At 38.7% G+C, this 21088-nt stretch overlaps 1 protein-coding gene across 1 annotated transcript in view; it reads right to left on the bottom strand.

Moving 5' to 3' along the window:
* The window catches only part of ARHGAP24 (Rho GTPase activating protein 24), a gene marked incomplete at both ends in the record, with an annotated part of 211156 nt that overhangs the window by 151609 nt on the left and 38459 nt on the right, over nucleotides 1-21088 (bottom strand). The window lies entirely within an intron of this gene.

Genomic DNA, 21088 nt, shown 5'->3' with positions numbered 1-21088 from the left:
AGCTTCTAATCACACCTTAAAAATCTTAAAACATATAAGGGGGCTGCTAACCACTGGAGGACAAAAAGTTATTTCTGGTGGTTGAAAGCTGGTGCTACCTGTAACACAATATTTTTGATTGAAGTAGCTGTTATTTTCTACTCATTTCCTCTTTGCCATTTAACATCTGGAACATGCCAATGAAAAACAAACATTAGACATGGGTCAGGCTTCGTCTGATTCCTTCTAATTAAACAGACATACCCATAATCAAACTTCTCACTAGATATCCACAACTCATGAAGCAAGTATTATAGCATATATGTAGAGCAACATGTATTGAAAATAAACAACTATTACAGCATTGTAGCTCTGCATTCAACAGAAGACGTGAACTCCTTACCTTCAGAGTGTAGCTCACAATAATCACCCTCAAAGAAGCAACATCTTAAGCACGAAAAGCTAACCACAAGATGAACTCTCTGTTTAAGTAATAAGGCTCATGTTCCAGAACATTTCCTGGAGATTAATGACCAGCTGAAGGAGTTGATAACCAGAAGCAAAGACAAGTGAATTCCCTAGGAAATACTGCACACAGCCAAGCTTGCTACCCTTACTGGAGCTGAGCAATAAAAAAGAAGCCACGTTCTATTCACTGCCTGTCCCTAGGTCTCAATTGCTAAAGCTACTACTACACTTTGACCATTTAAAAAAAATCTGCATTTTGTTAAGAAAAGAATAAAAAGCAAATTTAAGTATCTGAAAGACTCTCCTCCAAATGCAAGCCATTGCTGAAACCTCAAGTTCTTCTGTTTGCTAGCCAGTATGTGAGGCAGCTCAGCAGACACTAAGTATTTTATAGTTCAGTTTCACAGAACCTTGCTTAAACATGGAATAATTTCCATATGGTCATGTGCTTTCTTCAAACCAAGATACTGATTTTTAATTTTTTCTTCATTAATGCTTTCTTGTGTTATTTTAATTATCCACTGTATCATCAGTGTTTATCAGCAGCAGCATCACATGACAAAGCAGCAAACTGCAGGTTTGTGCATTCGACTCATCCCCGAAAGGAGTTTCATTTTTCATAGAGTCAGTGTATCCAGCTGAGCACTGAGAATCCATCACTTATGCTTCCACAAGTTTATCTCAGGTTTTATTTGCACATTCAGGTAAGTAATTTTAAGTCAGCAAAAGGCAGTCTGACTCCCAATTTAAATGCACAGGCTACTGAGTCAGTCTTTCACAAGTCAGAGTAAACATCTTAAATGAAAAAACCTTGACTCCTGGTGTGCAGTAGAAATAGAAGCAATATCAAAATTGCCTTACAAAACACAGCAGTTACCCGCTGAAATTTATCTGGCAACACCAGCAGTCACTCCTCAGCTTGTAATGGCTGAAAAGCACGGTCTTGTCTTAGGCTACTTCATCAAAAGTTATCTGATCCAATCAACTACCCACACTGCTTCCACACAGGGTAGCTGGCTGCACAGCATAATGCTTCCCTCACTTTTAAGACTTCCTTCTCATTGTACCTATGTTATCATAAGCATCCTGCCATAAGTCTCATCACCATGATCAAGGACATGCATTCTACTCCAGCAAGCTCTATTTTATACTACAGATGATGGATGGTGACAGTCATCTCTAATTTATTGGGACTGTTATTCCCTTGATCAAAAACTGTTGGAAGCTGTCACCCCCGCTCATTCACCTTCTGTGCTTTAATGACATGGTACAGGAGAGACGGAGACGCTTTCTGGAAAGTTCATGCAGGAGTCAGTGCTCTATGGTTTGAGGAAATGATTCTGTAAAATTCAATAGGGGATGATATATTCCTTAGAGAAATGTTTTGAGGTCATAAAACATTTCAGTATTTCAGAGAAATCTCAAGTATAAAACAGTAATATTTCTGTTCCACTCTTTCATTTTAAGTGACACACATTTCCATAAGGTTATGAAGAATTTAAAGTTTGGAATAAAGAGTTAATAAATTTGAATGTTAATCTCATTTGTTCCCCTCTTTAAACAGAAACTGTCCCTTGGTTTCACAACCTGATAAAAAAAAACGTAGTAGCAGTGATTGCCTATACAAGAAGAGCTGACAGTCCTGTGATGAAAAGTGCTAAGTGCAACACAGTATTCTTTAAAAATCTCTTGTAGCTATCTTAAAAACCTAACAAAAACCCAGTGGCTAGGAAAAAAAAAAAACAAAAAACAAAAAAACCAACCAAAACAATATATTAACCTCTTAACAGTGTTTGACTTTAAAATTGCTCCTTAAAAAGAGGTAGACACTAGCATCCTACAAGATCATATAAAACAAACATTCATGTGGTCTGTTTTACAATGGTATCAAATAGAGCAAGAAAGCATGGTGGTCCTTCTTCATGCCTGATATTTACATTAAATAATTAACACGTAATAAGACTCATCAGCAGAAAGTACTTACATAGCAAGCAGCAAAATTACTTGGTTAAGATACAAAGTATCTTTACAAGATTTATATTTCAATAGAAGACTCAAGAAAACAGGAAGTGGGGAGGTTCCTACATGAAGCATCTTAACATCCCACAGCCATGTCCCTTTTACTTCAGGACCACATGAAAGACATCTTTGCACAATGCTAATTACTCTCAGTACTTGCCTATGTGGGAATCTCTATAGGAACTAAACACAAACCAGCGCCTAATATCTCAGTGCTAATATCTATAAAAGTATGCACATGAGAAGAGACCCATTTTCATTTACGGCCTAAGCTAGGACTAGTCAGTAACTCACCCACTGATAAACTTAGCAGGCAAAACCAGAGCAAGTGGAAAGGAGCTACCTGGCCCTGCCTGATGCTAAGGGACTGCATCAATCCCAGTATTATTATGTAGTTCCTACAGATGTCATCTCTTAGGAGAACACTTAATATAATTGCGCATTTGCAAACATTTGATAGAGACTATTTCACTCTGTCACCAGCTCCATACAGTGCGCAAGTTCCAATGTATTTTACTATTACACTCTGCAGTAATAATACACTTCTAGACTTGTAGAAAGGTATGAAAGGATCTGCCATTTTTTACTTTCTTATAGTTGAAGGTACAGGGCCATTACTCATTTTTTTAAGACAGGGCATCTACTGTCTCCTGCGAGAAATTAGAAATTAATACATTACAGTAAGTTTTGTCTTCAGTTTACCCCATGCAAAGCCTATGGTTCCCTCCTGCAGCTAAGTGAAGCACACAATGCAGACGAAAGAAATTACCATCTTACAGAAAAATTTTCTAGTGAAGAGCTACAAAATTTCAAATGCAGATTCCTGCCAGCTGCACTTACATTCAATTTGCTGATGATTTAGAGAAAATACAAAAGGCATTTCATTAATCCTTAAAATAGTTACAACTTTTCTCACAGGTGCCTGGCATAGAACTATCAACACCAGCAACCATGCCATAGCCTTCAGACACCACACGTTAGAAGAGGGTATTATTACAAATCACCAGCTCACATGACTTGTATTCCCTATCTCTGGAACACTTTCCTCAACCCATTAAGAATACACTGAGGGGCAACATCAAGGCATCTATGCAATTCAACCAAATGCATCCAAGCTCTAAACACACTCAGATCCATGTGTTCTTAAGCAAGTTTATAAAGGCCATTTCCACCATTGTGATCCTAGATAATAAGAGCCAGGCTGCAATGAATAGTTGACGTTTTCATGAAGTCTTTATATGATACACTGCCTCCATTCTCTGCAGCCACAGGGAGCTCAACCCTTTTTATCCCTTACAAAACATACTCCATGGGTTTAAAAGAACATTCTTCTTTTAGAAAATAACTTTGTAGTTTCACAAAGGTGAACAGAAAATCTCATTCCTCTGCTCATTTTCACATGGTTGGGTTGCTCGTGCATGCAAATGCTGAATGCATTAAACTTTTCATTCCTTCTTCTGAAGGAATGTTTCTCTGTTTCCCACTAAAAGGCAGGCCTGACACAGACAACAACACAAAAATGTAATTCCTGGAAAAGAGGATATTTATTTGTCCATCTTGCTAATGACAAGAGCCTAGCATTTGCAATTACTCCTGCCATGACAATCTCAATCTAGGTTAAAGATCAGTGACTCAACTATTATAACACCAATGACATAATTTACCTGGGATTTTCTTTTTTCTATATATGCAGCTGACAGCTTTGAAAAGGTCTTGCCTTAATCAAGATTATCCTTGCATGCCACTTCAGGTCCCTGACAGAGTCAATGGCTTCATCTTAGACAAAAATCTGACATACTCAAAAATGTCACACACAAAAATGTGCATCCTATTGTAGACTTAATCCACAGTTTAAACTAATGATCGTCAATTCAATTCTTTCTCAATATGCTACAAGCCCCCCACAAAATGAGGTCTGTGTATTCTCAAAATATTACATACAATTGTTTTTTCTTTCCAAATCCTATTAAAATATTATCTCTACATGATTTCAGTCACATTTTGCAAAGTTTTAAACTTAAAACGTGTTTATTAAATTATTCATACACTAAAACTAACAGTGGATAATTGAAAATATCTGAAAACCATAAACCTAGGCTTTTCCTTTTGGGCTAACAAATTTCTGCCCACAGAAGATTGCACAACCCTTCATATATTTCACAAGCCACTGAACAGGTAACACTCTCTGAAGTTACAATTCAAAAACTCTCTCTGTTCATCTGGGTACCTGCCACACTAGGTATGGCAGATTATAATTTACAGCTCTATACCTTTCTCTTCCCCCAAGACCCCAACTTCAGTTTTGTTATTGCCAAACATTCCCAACACTCTCCCACCCCAAGGTTTTTTTGACATTTCATCCTTCCACTCCACTTAACCAATGCAAAGGGGAAAGAATATGAAAGGACAGTGTTACCTAGAATAATACTACGGTGTCAAACACTACTATTGTGTCAAAATATAACTACATCCTAAACATTCTTTGCATCAGAGTTTCTGATGCAAAATGGGACTTGTCACCAGAGGTAAGTGACAAAGGCATGAAAGTTTCTGCTACTCAGAACAAACACAGGCATACACAGAGATCAACTCTCTTCACACTCACCTGAAGCATGCATTTTTTCAGTGGGTATTCCTACTTGATTACCAAGCTAGTTCAGAAGGAGGTATATACACATGAGTAACAACAAATCTCTTTCTCTCTTTGAAGGGAGAAATGACCATGCCTGAACACTGGTCACTACAGACTTTTTGAACTCATCAAGGTCAGTGTAAAACCTGTACCACCAGCAGTTAAGTGAAGCATAGGCCACAGTATGCTCTTAAGCTGCCCTAAGAGACACAGATGCTGTCTGATAACCCAGTTATTAAAAGAAATTGCACAACAGCTGTGCTGCATTTCTCACCCAATGCAGGACAAGGAGCTTGCTAGCACACAGATGAAGAAAGTTAGCTGTCTAAATAATTATCCCTGGCAAGCCAACAAACTCACACCTGACATTGCTGATTCACAATCATGTCTCCTGCACCCAAAGCTACTTCTCTGAGATGCCAGCGAATTGTCTCCCTGCCCCTTTGCTGGTATGCAGAAAAAGCTGTAATGATGTGTTTTGACATTCTCCTCATTCTTCCTTGTGTCTCTACATCATTTAGACAAAAATCATGCCCTTCCTATAACTGTGTTTTTCAAACAAGTATTTGCAGAAATCCAGAGAAAACCAGCTATAATTGACTCTCTGCCTGGCATACACTGCTCTCAGGAACATCTCTCAACCATTACACAATCTGTTTTTTCATCCCTCCAGCTGTAACTGCTATTGCCTAGCATAGTAATAAAGAAGAAAAAAAAAGGAAGAGTCTTTTAAGATCCTATTCCATTTTCATGCCAAAGAAAAGTTGCTCAGGCACCCATTTCAGTGCCACCTTCTAAAATTAGGAGTCCCATGGAAGTGCTGTAAGTGACATTCCTGGCAGGTAACATCAAGGTCTATTCTGAATCATTTAGGCCAGTCAGGAGTCTATAGAGTAATTATTATTTATTAGTGTCTATTACTAACCTTAGTGGGTTTACTGGTTTGCGGGGTTGTTTTGTTGGTTTTGTTGGTTTTGGGGGGTTTTGTTGGTTTGTTTTTTGTTTGGTGGTTTGGGTGGGGTTTTTTTAATATATATCTAAATAAAGTAGAAAGCCAGGATCTGCTCTTTTAACAGGATTTAAAGCATTCTCACTAGCACTGCTTTCACTGTTACAACCTAAATAAGCCTTAAACAAAAAAAGCAAGAGAAAAAATGTCACCACCCCAGAGGAAAAAAACCCCAACAAAACAGTTTTAGCATATATGAAATAAATATAAAAATATTTATATATATATAAAATATATAAAAATTATATATTTATATTTAAATTTTATATATATAAAATATATAAAATTTATACATATACTTATATATATATAAAATTTGTGCAACAAAGTTTAAGTCAATTAAACTGAACCAAGAGTCATTAAAGTGATAGAATATGTTACGTATCAGGGGGGTGGGGTGGAAGTAAATTTAATTCCTGAACTGCTACCATATTCATAAGCCCCCAAGTGACACCTTCACTCAGAAACACACAGCTACCATGTCACTGTAATAGCAAAGGTAGAGGTTGCTTTCACATGCTGGACTTCAGGTTCAGCACCTTTGTCAGCACCTGCATTTTCTTTGTATTACATGCAGACAATGCTTTTCAGAGTACTTAAATGCTTTGTTAGACAAGCTGGATACAAAACCTAATACATTTTCTATTCCTACCTTGTCCAAGAAATTCTGGTTTTCTTAGAAAGACATCAAAGAAGGACACTGGATTTATTTGAAAGTAACATGAGCTTGGAGCTTCAAAGCAGGATCACTTACACTTCAGACAGGAAGTCAAAAGACTCATCTCCAACCCTCTTCCATTAAAATACTATCTTTAGCATTTTCCTTTCAGACAGTCTTCTGTTAGCTCTTCTTTTAGAGAAACACAGCTTCTTGCCTCTTCCCCAGCAAAACTCCACCACTCCCCCAAAACCAGCCAGACCCACAGTGAGTCTGAGCTCAGCAACCCTTCCTGCTACCACCTCACTCCTGCTGGGCACACAGTGGCCAAATTGTTGGCTGTCTGTGTGAGCAGCTAACAGAAAAATCTGTCATTCAACCTTCTCACTGATTACACACGCATTAATGGACTCCACAATGTGCAGGAATTCTTTTCTGGAAAATATCTATTATTCACAGCCACTCCACATAAAAAGCTTTTATGCTGTTCCTGAAAGTTTACAACACACTGGGGACCTGCTGGACACAGTTCACAGGATAAGTGAGGTGGGGGGGAATGCCTTTAGCCGGTTTCATTCTTCAGCAGCCATTTGTCCCATTGCTGACATTACCACCGATTTGAGAGAAGCCTATGTATTGTTCTAGCATCTCAGAAATGCCTTGGCATTTTACTGTCTTGCTTGTTTAACATTATTATTCTATTGTCAAATGTTAATTTAAAAGAGTCTGCACACTGAAACTTAGAAGGCATTCTGTAAAAAAACCCTTTTGTTCCTGTATCATCCACACAGCATACCTTCATGAGCTCTACTGTGAGCTGCCTAAGGTTTTAAAAACAATAGTGGCTGAAGTCTTTTATGAGAAAACGCTAAAAGCCAAATACTGAAGCTAATGCCATTTGCAGATGCACACTGTGTCTCACAAGTTGAGCCAAGCAGCATAACACAGGCAAATTATTATCCTCTGAAGAAAACTGAGAGAATGTGAAGAATGGTGGTTAACAGATTAATGAAAGTCTTACCAGCTCTGGAAGTCCTGCTCTTCCTCCCCACACCTGCAGTGAAATCCTGGTCCTGTTCTCTAGCCACTCATTTAATGTGCTCTTCCCTCAATCTCAGATTACATTCTTTGAGCCTACACAACACAGCTAAATTTTCTCATGCAGGCCCCACTGACCGCTTCATGCCCCATCCCAAGGTCAAATGCTTACATTCGCATCCAAACTCCCACAGCACCATGTGCAAGCCCCATACAGCTCTGCATGCATATATTTAACCCCTCTCTGAATTTCCCCCTACTTGCACCCTCTTGAAGCAGCCAGATCAAATTCACACTCTCCAACTAGTCAGCTGGACTAGTTCACAATTGAGCTACTAGACCTGCAAAGCACTTTCTCACTGGGATCCCACTACTGGGCAGAGTCCATCTCATCTTGTCTTTGCACCAGCACTCCCATTCCAGCAGCAAACAGATGGCAGGACAGGGGTGATGGAAATCAATCATCCATGCCCTGCATATGGTCTCAGTCCTGACACATGGATGCTGCTAGAGGAAACCAAGTGTAAATAGTACTTTAAGGGCCTTTCACCCTTGCCTTTCTCCTCCTACTTCCCCAGCTCTGCCCCTCTCCCAAAGCACAGTGCAACAGGACAGGGTGAAAGAGGAGCAGGAGAAGACTGGATATTTACAGTGGAGAAAACAATATACATTAAAACCAAACTAAAGAAAGGACACTTTCTGGCAGACTCCACCAAAGTCAGATATGCAAGCTTGCTCTTCTCTTCAATGGTAACACTTTATTTTGGGTAACAGGGTAACCTGAAAGCTTATGAAAGAATATCTGCTTAGGTACTCATACGAACTCAAGTTTTTTGAAGTATAAAGGGTCTGGAAAGCATCCTGCATTTCTAAGGTTCTGTAGCACGCATACAACAAGGAGACATACAACTGCTGATCACTGCACTGGATTGCAAGTTGTATGGCTGCCATTACAGAGAACTACTACTCAAAAGCACTGCTTTTGAGAGCTGCACTACATGTCTGATACTTAAACATATTCAGGAAGGAAAGTATTTGAGAAATATTGGAATATTTCTAGGAAATAATTTTGTTGTAAATTGGCTATTTAAACCCTTTCAACTCCTGAAATCTGGTGCCTTTTAACAGCAGTACTGCTGGTTTTGTAACAGAGACCCCATGTTACCCAGAAAGATACAGAGACAGCAAATTGAGCAGGACCTCCAGCAACGGAAAAGACATTGAGAGACACAGTTGTAGTACAGACTCCACACACAACACTGCATAGTTAGGATAAAATTTCTCCAATAATTCAAAGAACAACAGCTCACATATAAGCTATTACAAACAGTACCATCAGTATCTGAACATCAGGAGTTTCAGCAGGACACAAATAACCGTGAGAAGTCTCAGTGCTGTCATCTTCTGAGGTACCAAGAAAATCAGCATTTTAACCTAGCAGACCTTCCTTCTGTTTAATTAAACATTTAATTAGAAATACTACTGTGCTTATGTGTGAGTCATCATATCAAAAATGTGCAAGAATACAGCTGTGTTGGAATGCAAGCCAAGAGCAGGTATGCTGATTTTACTTTGTGTTTTTTTCATGGCATCTTAATAACTCAATTAGCTTTACTCACAATGTTAAATACTCTCACATTTAGACATTTAATCAGCCTTTTGTGCATTCAGAGCAGTAGGTATGTTTTCTTCACTCGGTTAATTGGATAGTTCTTTCCAGCGTAGCAAAGGGACACTGAAATAATCACCATGTTTGCTAGACCAGCTATTACACTAGAGAGGTTAAAACAAATGCACTTGTTGGGTTTTAAAACTGGATGTAACCTGTTTCTTGCAATCACAAACACATCCACGGGTCTAGTGGGAAACATTACCTAATACCAACAGTCATACAGCATTGGTCTTAAAATCCTGGTTTCACACATGAGTAAAGGCTGAGCTTTCACGCTCCAAAGTCACAAATGCCTTGAAAAATGTAAAGCTCCTGCTTGTAGAGGAAAAGGGAAAAGGACCAGGCCTTCTCTTTCCAGTGCTCTTTCCAGTGAAGACTGCTCCACAGCTGACAAGAGCCAGGGATAGCATTGATGTTTGCTAGACTTACTAATTATATTGGCACAAGTGCTTCGTTAGAACTTGGAGACTATTTTAAGGAAAAAAAAGCTTACCATTTCCTCTTTGACATAAGATGTGAATCCTTGTCTGCAACTGCTGAGAACAGCTTGGTTACTCATAAAATGCTAGACTGGTATTCACCAATGGCAATTCACCTATTCACCTTGATAAGAGCTAGAGCGTAGAAATTTATTCTATGCATTTCTCTTTACTGTCACATTATAAAATATGGAAGATTCATTTTACTCTGTACCCTCCACCTCAGCTCAGGTTAACTTATTCAAAAATGAAGCAATTAGCCAGAAAATTGAAAGCCAAATACTTCAGTATATCAGAAAGGCCGACACAGAGGCTCTGTAAGCTTTATTTTTCAGCTGTGAATCGTACTTCTTTTTCCCAGATAGTGTTGGTTAAATAAATGACATTACATAAATACAGAAAGAAAATGAAGAAACACACCTGGAACAACAATCAAACCAAGGAAACAAAAGGAAAAAGATCTTCTGTTGATCTGAAGTTAGTTAAATGCAACATATATGTTTTACAGACTGGACTACGAATGAAGTCTAACACTAGACTTCCAGGCAAATCTGTGAATTCTCATGCTAAACAACATACCTCCAGGAGTCCATTGTTACACATATCTTGCTGGGCCTCACGCCCATCATAGCAAGATGCTTGGGGACAGAATAGTTTTAATACTGTATAGAATTTAATACCTTCATTTAAATGGAACAAAGTAAATTTGATGTTCATGAGACTGATCTGGCATTCTCAAGAAGTACAAACAAGGTTACAGCACAGTAAACTTCATAGTGCTACATCTCCTTTTCTTTCCCAACACTACTGTACCTCTCATCCCAGCTCTATCCATGGCCAACCTCTCTGCTCTTAAACATTTATGTAAGGAATTGTGCAAAGAGATTGGTCTCAGTCTGGTTTTTTCTTTTTCCTTTTCTGGGAAGTGCTAATAGGAGTTGTAACTAATAAATCATTATAGCATTTCTCATGAGGTGTTTTCTCAGTAAGTTCCTCTAGGCAATCTTTTCCCTGTTGAAAGGAATTATTTCTGTAACACAATGTTTATATAGCACAAAGTCTGTCTCACTCATGGGAAACTAGATCATTACACTGAATTTAAAAGTATGCGGATGAAAAGGTAATACTGCGTTCAACAAAAGATAGCAAGAAAAGCTGAGACACGTTGTCAGCTTTAACCATAAATCACTTTATGGTTAGTAATTACATATTAGAAATAAAAGGGTTTATAATATATTTTATCATATATATTATACATTTATATATAATTATATCTAAACATATAAAAATATACAATTAAATATATCATTACATATGCATTATTTACATATAATTTATAATATGTATTCTAATATAAAATATACTGAGCAGCAACTTCATTTGCAGAAAAAGTATCAGAAGAAACACAGCATATAAGTAATTTGCTAAATATACTTTCAGCTTGCAAAAGCTAAACAGAGTTTCAGTAAAATTGCTGGTACACAATGGGATAGGTATCACTTTTCAGCCCAGGGAGGAAATCTGGCACCTTTACAATAGGCAGTACGTGGCAAAGAGTAACTTTAATAAGAATTACAGACAGAAGTTTTTAACAATATCCTTTCTCCCCACAAATACTAAACCTCTTCTTCAGGTATGGAACATTATTTTTTGCTTTCAAGTGAGGAAAAAGCGAAGAAGGAAACAAGGAACAAGGAAAAACTGCAAGTGTGTCTCATTCTCACTCCAAAACATCTAAATACTTCCATGTCTTTTTCAAGCTGTTCATTTACTTTTTCTTTTTGCATCTTGCTAAAGTATTTGTGTATTTTAGAATGCATTTTTAAGATACTAAAGCTTTGATTAAACAGCAAAAAAAAGGAGTTGATCCCCACCAAAGACCACGAGGGTGGCCTGAGAGGTGGCCTCTATGCTCTTCTTAGCATAAGCACAGAAATACACTAACTACTAATAGATATAGGATCATGGCATACAGGCTTTTCATTGCTCCTCATCCTTCACACATCCAGCACTATTTCAAAGTTGAAACAGTCATCCCTCCAAAGTAAAGGAGACCTCTCATTTTTCCTTTGCTTATGGGAAGAAAGGAAAACTTAAGTTTGAAGCAACAGACATTATGGAAACACAAAGGGAAAAGGAGCAGGAAAGTAGTCCTAAAACAGAGCTGACACCTATGGATTAGGTGAAGAAAGCCTATATTGCAGGGCCATCATACAAAAAGATTATTGTGAGATCCCCACTGTATTCTGGCAAATCCACATACAGGAGCTTACTAGAGTATCAGCTCATTACTTAAATCACAGCCTCATGTCTGTTTTCTATCACCTGCATTACCAAATCATTACATTAATGTTCATGTCAACAGGTTTCCAACGCACATCTCTGTGTCTACGAAACTCTTCAATTGCTCCTTGTCATTATTCAAGAGTTAAAAGCACTTGCTTTTTCTTGGAGATGCTGCAATTACTCACCCAGCGCAGGAGCTCTTTGTGAGTAGCTGCATATGCTTTTAATGGGTTTTATTCTGCAGCCAAAGCAGTAACAGAGAAACCTTTTGTTAGCTCAACTTTTGTGCTGCAAGTCTGCTGAAAAGGATGTCCCTCCAGTATTAGAAGTTAATTTAGCTGCTTCTGCTACCATTCAACCCTTGGCCTCTGTTCTGAGGCTGCCAACACAAATACCACCTGCGATGGCCATTCTCATAAACTTGTTCTGTATGAAAGGATTCGAAATGCCTGGCTCAGCTTGATCAGGGAGACATGTCAACCCAAAGGCTCTAATAACCAAGACATCAAGGAAGAGGCTTTTTTTGCTCACAGTGTCTATGTTACACAGCGTGCTGTCAACATTTTGATGCATTTGAACTTGCACAGGATTTAATGTGATGAGCCTAAGCTCACAGAGAAAAGCATTTATGCAGTCCCGCTGAATGAAGCTGAAAACAGTGGACTTGTACAAATGCTGCTAAAAAATTGTTGCTAGATTCAGTCCTCAGTTACTACAGCTGCAACATTAAATAAGTCCTTCAGCAATATGCAAGGAAATAAGCAAGCACACCTAGGATTTCTTTAAATAGGGATGTTAACTATGGCCTACACAAGACAACACAGCACCAATTGAACTTTTCAACATCTCAAACGTTCTTTTCATAGCATACACTAAGATAGTGCTACCTGCAGGAGCACCAGCTTATGAACTGATCAAATGTCACTGAATTTCATCAGTCAGGTTCCAAACTACAACAGCCATGTCTATTACTTCAATTATTAGCCCTTAGACAAGACAAATTTGTCACATAGCCTCTGTTATGCAAATTACTGGAGTGCAAAAGAAAAACTTTAATGTCCTGGTTTCAGTTAGGATAGAATTAATTTTCTTCCTAGTAGCTGTGTTTTGGCTTCAGTCTGAGAACAAAGCTGATAACACACTGATGTTTTAGTTGTTGCTTGATAGTGCTCAAGGACTTTTCAGTCTTTCAAGCTCTGCCAGTAAGAAAAGGCACAAGAAGTTGGGAGGAAGCAGAGACAGGACACCTGACCAAAACTAGCCAAAGGGGTATTCCGTACCACAGCATGTCATGCCCAGTGTATAAACTAGGGCGAGTTATCCAGAAGGCCAGGTTGCTGCTTGGGTCAGGCTGGGTATCAGCCAGTGGGTGGTGAGCAATTGTACTGTGCATCACTACTGTTTGTTGGTGGTTTTTTGGTTTCATCTCTCTGCTTTTATTATTTCCACTTTTAATATCAGTATTATGTTGTATTTTATGTCAATTATTAAACTGTTCTTATCTCAAGCCACAGTTTTTATTTACTTTCCAATTCTCCTTCCCGTCCCATTGTGGGGAGTGGTGGTGGTGGTGAGTGAGCGGCTGCGTGATAGTTAGTTACCAGTTGGGTATAAACTACAACATTTACTCTTAAAATGGTTAAGGCTCCACATATGCTTGAAAAGGAAAGCACTCAATTTACTTAAAGATGAATTTAGACATTGATTTCCACAGAATTTCACCTCATATCCTCACAAGTGCTGCATAGTAGAATTCACATTAGTTGCTTTACGCTACTGGTACAACAGCTATTAAGCAAGGAAAGCTAGACAGAAACATCTAGAGCAGACCACTGCTGCCTGACTGAATGTAACAGAAGGCACTGCACTGCACTAAAGTTGATAAAACAAAAACACCGGCATGACTAAGAATTTAGTCTAGCAGACTTTCAGGCAAGAAGTAGCAATGAAACAAGCAATGACAACCACCACAATGTAACCAACAGCAGCCTCACACTCTCCTTACTCCTCTAGGCAACTTCACTAGCCTGTTCAATATACATTCATTAGCATTCACCAGAAAAGAACTTTTCATCTGGCAGACAACAGAGAAAAGCAGGGAGTATCTCCTCTCTCTTCCCTGCCCCAAATCCTGTCAATTGGCATGATCCAGAAATGGAGAGGGAAGAAGGGAAGGAAAGATGGTGCAAGCATACAAAAGAAATGCAAGACTCAAGACAGTCACAGCCTTGGCAGCCCCACCACGATGGAAAAGCAGTTTTGTATCATGCAGTGGCTTCTTACATCTGGGAGTATTGCTCATCCATGAAATGCAGTGAAGCATACTAAGGGTTTAACTTTACTTCAGAGTTAGTAAGCTATTACAAACAAGCTGGTTTCCTGGTCCCATGAAGCAAAAGGTGGGGGCAGTTCTCTGAACATTTGGACTAAGCAGATGCACTGGCCACCAGGAACTGAAATTAAGCTGTTGGCTAGTTTACATCTCACTAGGACGACTATCTTCTCCCATCAACAGCAGCTGTTGTCTGAGTCTAATTATACACACAGTTTATACAACACATGGTAGCACACTTGAGAGCTTTAGCTCTGAATGCACACATGGTGCTAGCATTTCCAATCAATGCCATGAGGTATTTTTGCTTTGTTCTATTATAAAAATATTTACTAGATCTTATTTCCAAATTTGGATTAATTAAAGATACAGAAGTATGGAAAGATGCATTTGTTGTTCCCAAACGGCTTTGGAAGAGGGCCTGGGGCTGTACTGCCTGCCACATAAACAGGCAGAATCAGGTGGTATCATCTTCTCCTTACCATCTTGACTTTCCTAGTTTGGTTATACCAACAAAAAGTCCCAGTGGATTATTTAAGTCCAAATACCTTGAAAGGTTCATATTTCCCACCTACAAAACTGTCTCAACTCAAGCAATTTTGAAGTTCAGTCACTGGACTAGTTTTCTGAAGCCTAAGACAAGACGGACACATCCTCAGATTTGCACAGCATCTAGGCCCACTGTTTGTTTTATGTTTTGGGGCAGGTGGATGTCAAAATGCATTGAAGAGGCTGATTGTGGAAAATACATGCACACTTTTAGTTTTAGTTTAAACTGAAGATCTACTCAGGCAGCCAGTGGAACTGCTGAGGGCATGGGGAATAGGAGGTAACCATTTAATCTGCTATTTTCCAAGTCATGAAATGGGATTGGGCACACTGAACGATGTCAGAGAGCAACAGCCCTACAGCTGGCCCTTTCTGAATGCTATAGATACTGGGAGAGGTAGTGAGGGAAGTTATTTTGCCAGCCAGTGTATTCGGAAGCAAAAGAAAACCCAGTGGAAGCTGGGGTCAGAGCTGGATCAGAACAGAGAGAACAGCAGCAATGCAAGAACAAAGACTGCACCTGAGAGCCGTTTTGAAAATTCACTGAAGTTCAGAGAGAATTAAAAGCTACCAGCCCTCAGGAATTAAGTACGCACAGATTCTAAACTAATTAGTACAACAAGAGCAGGAGAGTAGTTTGTAGATGGTACCAGCACAGTCACAGACAATGACACAACTGCTACATGCAAAACTGACTAAGAGAGACACCGCTCCTTGTGTTGAACTGAAACTTAAAAAACATCTTCTTGGGGGAACTGAATTTCCAACTGCATAATCTGGGGCAAAGCACTGGGAATTGCCTGATTTTAGCACAGAATCCATAACCTGGCACAGTGTTTGGTGACATTCCTGTACTTAACATGGCAGTTAATGCTGGAGGAGAAACCTTCTTTCTTCCTGTGACAATTTTCAAGACCTCTACTGGGCCAAGCCCAAGGCCTCCTAAGTTTTTCAAAAGAATAAACACTGAAAATTCAAGGTCATACTTTTGGTCCAAAAGAAGCATAAAAAAGGGGATTAAAGTTGGAATTCAAGCCAACAAGTTGAGCACCTCAGCAACTGACCTTGTGGCTATTCATCTCAGGCTGAGGACAGAATTCAGCCCTGTGATTTTGAGAAACCTTTTGCAAGCAACAGAATAATGGCATTAGAAACACCCTATTTTTAATTCAATTTAGCATTACCACAGTAATCCTTCTAGTACAAAATTCCCATGGGTATCTACCCACAAAATTGTACTACACCTTTAACAACACATAAATCACTGCAGTAAAAAAAAATGTCACTATGAATAAGTTGCTGAAACCTGCTGCAGTAAATTACTTTAAAACTTACAAAGGCATATAGGTATTAGAAATAGCAGAACCTTCTACTGTATGTAAATGCTAAGACCTATCTTTCAATAACCATCCCTATATTCCAGAAGTTTCAGAGCTTCAGTTACAAAAGCCTGCTTATATTCATATACTTTAGGAGTCATTTTGTGAAAACCCACAAAAAAGATCCAAAGCAGTTTGGGGCTTTCACTTCACTTTCCACACTGAAGAGCTACTGTTCAGTGCGGGTAGTAGTTCATCACGTGAGAGAGACCAAGCTTTAGATGGCTCTGCCTGTTGCCATGCCAGGTCATATCTGTTTCTGTCTCACACAGAAAAGAAGCATGAGGAAACAACCCTTCCTGCCTCACCTGAAATTCAATATCTGGCAGAGTTAAGAAGTCAATTTTTAGTTTAAAACTTGAGAGATTTTATGTTCAGTGGATGGAGATCAAGAATGATCAGAAAAGAAAAAAATGCCCTTGTCATAAATAGCAAGGTATGTTTCACAGAGGCTTCTCTTCCTTCAACTAAGTGTTTCAAGAAACAGGAAATATCATTACACCAGGAACACACAGCTAACCCAAAATCTGTTTCTAGTTTGCACAAGTACAAAACTGGAACAAGCAGTACCCTACTTTAGTGAGCTTATGCAAAGTTATAAGCCATGAAGGGAAAGAAAATAAAGGAGAGCTCACACTCCAGACTGCTGAATTACCATGGGATAACAAGAACAACCAAGCCACAAGTGTGCCAAGCTCGCTGCTCCTACACTGGTAAGGATTTATCCCATAGCACACATCCATCCCAAGACCATTTCTATTTCTTAGACTAATAGCAAGTGTTGTGCCTAAAAATTAAAAGAATTTTAAAAAAATCTAAAAAACATTATTAGTGTTCTGGACACTTGCTGTTTTCACATCAAATCCCCTACTTTGCTTCATAGAGTTTTGAGCCTGGCTCACAAAGACAAGCATGCAGAGACTTGGTGCTTCACATCCTCTCCTACACAAGACCAAAGGACCTGCTCTTACACATCACGGCAGTATCTATTGAGAAGCTGCTCTGCTTGCTATGCTGCTATGCCGCAGTATTTACACTAAAGCTTGTTCTTGCAGCTTTCCAAAGACAAAGACCAGAGCAAATACTACTCTCCCTTACTAAAAATCCTCTAGGCAATAAGGAGAGGTGTCAATTTCTTGTGATGCGGTTCTGAAGTGCATGTACAGTTAGGTTTTTTCCTCTAGCCAGAAATGTCATCCATTCCCTTTTAACTTGTAAAAAAAGCATGATACTCAATCTTTAATCATGTCCAATATTAATACTGAAGATTTCCCCTACCGACAGGCTAAGTTTCAAATTATGTAATTATCCCATTAATCTCTATATAACATATTCATTAGAAGCTTTATTTTCATTTTAAAATGCAACTGAAATTTGTCATGCTCCTATTAATGCCATTAAATGGATTTTTCTGTCAATGAAATTTTTACATAAATTGAGTTAAACAAGACGCATGTATTTTGCCACAAAGCAATACTTCAGACTATTCTGTTTGTACCTGTACTAACGATTCCAGCTGCCACTTACTTACAGTTTCAATCAAAGACCAATTAAAATTCCACATTTAAGATTCACACCTTAGCATTCAAATCTGCTGTCCCTTCCCAGGGTTTGTCTAAGATGCTGTGAGCCACTGAATACTGCTTAGCATTACTTACACCAAACGGTTAAGAGCTTAACAGGATCTAGAGGACAAAAACTGTGCAGCAAATGTTCAGAATGGGATATAAACTGAGAGAGCAGATCATCATCTGCTTTCAGGCCTACATCAAGTATTTCTTGAAAGCTATTTCATAGTTCTTTAAGATCTCTCTTCTGTAAACATCTCAAATTCAAGACCATAAACCAAGTTGAGTGGCAATGACATTAAGTAAGTGCCTGAGACTAAAACACTGCTTTGACTGGATAAACTTGCTCTTTTACAACCTCGTACTGATGATGCTCCATCGCTACAGGTTACCTAGTTTTGCTCCCATAAACACACTTCCTCAGTAACACCAGGAGAATGTAACAGCAAAGCTGCAAGGAGATGATGCTTGGAAGCTCCCTCCTGTTGCTTATGAAACTATAGAAAGATTATGCTGTCTCACTGAGAAGGTGCTGACTTCCTCTACCCATCTTCAGTTAAGACCATGCCAACCCAGAAACAGATGGAGAAGTCAACCACAGACAGAGAAAAAAGCAAGAAATACATTTTCATGCTTTTAAACAACAGCTGTACTGTGAAAGGGGGAATGCTAAATGCCAATTTTTTTCAGCTGCCCACATTTCAGGTTTGGATAGCTAACCTTCAGACCTAGCATAATACTAGCTTTCTAAAGCACAATGTGGGCTATCAGGAGTAAGGTGACTTACAAAGCCAGTAAAAAGATTAACAAGGCAATATCCAGTATCACTTCCAAATAGTCAAAATTACGCAGAATTATCAGACATCATAATTTATTTCTTCACATGCCTTGCTGATTTATTTGTTGGGTTTTCTGTCTTCTAGAATTAACTAGATTTTTGCTATCCATACCCACATCTTCAGTAAACAGAAACGCCATCTTTGCCAGATCCCCAGAGACATTTCAAGGATATCAGAGCAAAAGGTATCTGCTATTCTTACTGATAAAACTACAAGGGAAAGATTCTTGTGCTTGATGATGTTAAAGAATCAATGGCAATTCACTGACCTTGACTATAAGATGAACATCTGTGTGCTGATTTTTCTGCTGCTGTTCTCCACTAGCTCAGGATGCCTATAGGCATCTGAAACAGGCTGGCAGAGACATTTCCCCATACTCACACTGATAGTTAACCTTTAAATTTAATAGTCTAACATCAAGGAGATGTATACATATTGACTAAAGCATACGTGATAGCTACCTGTATTACTAGCAGGAAACGGGCAAGCTTCAGGAATTCCAAACATTTACTGATGGCTTAGACACAAATGTTCTTTCTTTTCTTTAATCCCACCGTGCACAGCCACCTGCAGAATAATCTGACAGATAATAGAATTCTTTTGTAATTCAGTCCCATTCACATCTCCATCACTTCCAAAAACACAAATATCATGGCATAATTTCTGGTGCAGACTGGACAGAATCCAAGCCCAAATGTTAAGCAGACTGGCGCTCAGGGCACCTACTGATTTCATACCAGAAACTGGATTTTGCTTTCCTCTAATTTGCATTAAGGCTGTGAACATAAACTCACTGGCTTGTGTGTTCCCTTCTGCTGTCGTTCTTCCACCTTCTGTAAATATACATACACAAGATGTGCAATTACAGCATTCCTCAGGACAAGTAATTGTCACTCTCTGCCTCTTTCCAAATACAACCAATCAGTACACAGAATAAAAACTACAATCCATTTGGGGAAAAAAAACCAAACGTCATTAACTCTCTTCAATTATATTATTGTCTAAAAGAATTATTGTACACGCTGTATAATCCAGTAGTGAATAAACAGTATTTATCCTAAATACAGATCCAATGTTACATGGCTAATCTAATAGTAAGTACTGCTTACTATTTCCTAATGATATCCCTATGCACTGAAAATTCATGGTATCAGCGGAGTTCTTTGCTTTCGCTCTCCGCAGTAATAACAAAAGGGCTCCGAGAAGGTCATAGTGATTTTCCTATCTAAGTTAATCCAGCAAACCCTTCAGTGTAGTTAAATTGAAAAAAACCCCACTTCTGTATATGGCATTGAACCTAGGATGTACTTTAGGAACTGACAGTTGTGCAGTTTGTTTCAGAAACATTCCAAAGCTACACCAACATGAGAAACTGACTGATCCTAATCTGGAAAGGCCATTCATTTTCCAAACCTATTGGTTTATTTTAAGTTACACTTCTGCTGGCACTTCTCCCCTCTTCCCATGGCATCTCTCAATGGAAAACCCAAACTTTCAGTTATTTAATCAAGTTATACCTTATCTATCAAAGGTATGAGAAGATCAAAATCACCACCTCCATTTTGCAAAAGGTAAGTAGTGAAGTCAATAGAATCTTCTGAAGTCATCCCACAGGTCAGTGGTAGGCAGACAAGATGGTAATTTGGGCTCCATAGTGCTGTAAAAAGTTCCACACAATACAGCATTGTGTCATCTCTCAAAAAGCAATGAAGTCCTTGCTTGCAAACATGCTAGCAGATGTCAAGTGCTAGGAGGCAGAGTTGTATTCTGCAAACCCAGCCTCTGGCCCATAGACATTTTTGTTCTGATGGCTGCTTTTACCTTCTTCATAAACACAATATGCATAGTGAAAGATACATCTGATTTCCCAGAAATTATTAGCTATTTCATATTCAAAGTAGTCATAAAAACATGTAAGTTGTAACTATGCAGTGTGTTATTTTATTAACCTAGATCATCTGTGATAATTTTAAGGACAAACAGCTACCAAGGCTGTGAAACTGAAACCCAGAAATTAACTAGTACAAGAACCTTCTTTGGGAACAATACCTCAAGACTGAACAGTTTTCTTAACACATGCACCATATGCAAGCTGTAAAGCTTGACAAAGCGTCATGACATGTTCCATACAGGAAGCTAGATTAGATGGGCTTTACATGTCTGAGAACAACTTGTCAAATT

This window comes from Psittacula echo (genome assembly GCF_963264785.1).
Source record: "Psittacula echo genome assembly, chromosome: 1".
Lineage (NCBI taxonomy): Eukaryota > Metazoa > Chordata > Aves > Psittaciformes > Psittacidae > Psittacula > Psittacula echo.
The sequence above is the reverse complement of the archived record's forward strand: the minus strand, read 5'-3'. Positions and strand labels throughout refer to the sequence as shown.